This window comes from Zingiber officinale, chromosome 11A (genome assembly GCF_018446385.1).
Source record: "Zingiber officinale cultivar Zhangliang chromosome 11A, Zo_v1.1, whole genome shotgun sequence".
Lineage (NCBI taxonomy): Eukaryota > Viridiplantae > Streptophyta > Magnoliopsida > Zingiberales > Zingiberaceae > Zingiber > Zingiber officinale.
This window is the reverse complement of record NC_056006.1, coordinates 30965548-30968194: the sequence shown is the minus strand read 5'-3', so window position 1 is coordinate 30968194 and position 2647 is coordinate 30965548. Positions and strand designations below refer to the sequence as shown.

General features: G+C 35.9%; 1 pseudogene; it reads left to right on the top strand.

Annotated features, from left to right (window-relative positions):
* Positions 1-1745: 1745 nt before the first annotated feature.
* LOC122033117 lies at positions 1746-1843 on the top strand (annotated as a pseudogene).
* Positions 1844-2647: the final 804 nt, after the last annotated feature.

The window sequence follows — 2647 nt, the reverse complement described above, 5'->3', positions numbered from 1 at the left end:
AGTAAGCCTTCTGACAAGCCCTTACTGAGGTATGGGCTGGGGACACTTATTCGCCTCGGTATATGTGCATGAGCTCCTTCCCAGCTCTATATAAGGAGCCTCGCACTTCACCGGAGGTACGCGATCTCATATATTTGATGCCACTTTCTTGTCCACTTACCTAACTTGAGCGTCGGAGGGTCGTCGCTGGGAACCTCTTCCCGGCCCGACTTCTGTACAGGTTCGCTGGAGGCCCGTGCGGATAGTCAGGAGATCTACGCCAGCCGCTTGGAGAGCGTCACGTGCCTAGCATCCGTTGATTCAGCTTTCGGACAGGATCAGTAGGGATGATAAAACTCCCTATCTCTACCTTCACATCTTCAACTATGCCCATTGGATATATGCATATAGAGTCCGTTAATTGAAGTGTGATAGTAGTTAGCTTTAGATCACTTAAATCCAGCTTCTTATAAGTGGAGTAGGGCATGAGACTAACACTATCTCCTAAATCACAAAAAACTTTATCAATAATAGTTTCTTTAATTTTACATGGTATTAAAAAACTATCTGGATCTTGGAGTTTGAGAGGTAATGCATTTAGAAGTAATGCACTAACCTCCTTAGTTAAAGCCACTGCCTTAAACTTATCCTTCTTTATTTTGTTTAAAATTATATCCTTCATAAATTTGGCAAATTTAGGCATTTGATGCAGAACATCCAATAATGGAATATCAATACAAATCTTTTTAATCTTTTCTAAAAATTTCTCAAACTCTACATCTTTCTATGCTCTGAGCAATCTTTAAAGGAATGGAACTGTTTGAATTTTGATTGCAGGTGAGAACTCTCCAACCTCAGCGATAATCTCTTCTTCCTTTTTATCATGCTTTAGATATGAGGAAGAAGAAGATGACTCTTCACTAATATCAATTTCATCTTCAATTGTAGTAGTCACTTGGGGACTATCCAAGGTCTATCTACTTCTTAGCTCATTTGCTTTGCAATGCTCCATGGGATTAAGTTTAGGTTTACAAGGAAAATTTCCTTGTACTCTTGAAGAAGAAGAATTAGCAATTTAAGCAATCTAATTTTCAAGCATTTTGATGTGTTTGTCCTGGTTGTCCATTCTTACATTCATTTTCTTTTCTGAGTTGTCCAACTGGATATTCATTTTCTTGATGTCAGATTTCACTTCATTCTGATTATCTAGTATCTTCTCAAGTAGCTTTTCAAATCAGCTTGGTTATGGACTTGACTGTTATCCAAATTGTTTCTTAAAGTCTTGATTATTCCTATACGAGAAGTTAGGATGATTTTTCCATCCTGGTTGTAAGTATTGGAGTAAGGATTATTTTATCTCTAATTATATTTGCCAATAGCATCACATTGTTCCACTTGAGATACTTGCATATTGATAGCTCCAAGAGGACAAGAATCTTTTATATGTTCTGAACTCCACATACTTCACAAGATATAAAAATTGCATTTATCGAGCGTGAATTCAAATTCTCAAATTGCTTTAATAGCAAATCAAGCTTTGTAGTTATTAAGTCAAGGGCATCCATATTGTATTTTCCTGGTATTTTTATTGCTCCATACTTCTTTCTGAATCTCATTGATGATGGTTTTGAGCCACACTCGCAATAATATCTTCCGCCTCATCAAGGCCCTTGTTCATTAATGCGCCGCCAACAACAGAATCTAAGGAAACCTTTGTTTAATAATTAATATCATTGTAGAAAGTGTGAATCACAAGCCACTTTTTCAATCCATGATGTGGACAGTCTCTGAGCATTCCCTTAAATCTATCCCAAGCTTCAAAGAGATATTCAGAGTCTGTTTGCTTGAAGCTCGCAATGAGATTACGGCGATGTGCTGTCTTACTTGGTGAAAAGAATTTATCTAAAAAGACTTGCTCACATTGAGCCCAGGAAGTGATATTGTTTGGAGGAAAAGAATTTAGCTAGGTTTTTGCTCGATCTCTCATAGAAAACCGAAATAGTAATAATCTGATGGCCTCTGGATGAACTCCATTAATATGCATTATGCTACATAATTCATTGAAATTATCAAGATGATGATTTAGATTTTCCATCGGGCCACCATTATATTGGTGTTGTTGAACCATGGAAATGAAAGCAACTTTAATTCAAAGTGATTAGACTCAACTGTAGGTCTAGAAATACTGAATCTTGGCCCTTTTGCATAAGGCGCGACATAATCCTTCAAAGGTTTGTTTGCCTTGGTTCTTTATTCTAGCTCTTGTTGGTTCTTTTGCAGATTTAGTCTTTGATGATATGTCTGGTCGATCTCAGGATCAACAAGCAAAAAATCTGTAGTATGTCTTTGCATACACAAATAAGAGACAAACTAGAATTTGTTGTTTTCAGATTTTCTTTTTATGAAAGCAAATTGTAAAATTGTCTTTGCAGAAATAGAAAAGCAAGAATATAAATGTAGTGATGAAAGATAAAGAATTAAGAATAAAGAATGAAATAATTGTTTAGACAAATTCTAATGTAAACTAACTGGATTTAAAGCACTAATTTCCCCAACAATGGTGCCAAAAAATTTGATGTGATTCTACAAGTACATGGGTATCATCAAGTAATAAAATTTATATAAGTTGATCTCATGAGGACTGAGGATCAAATGCTAATTAGTTCTA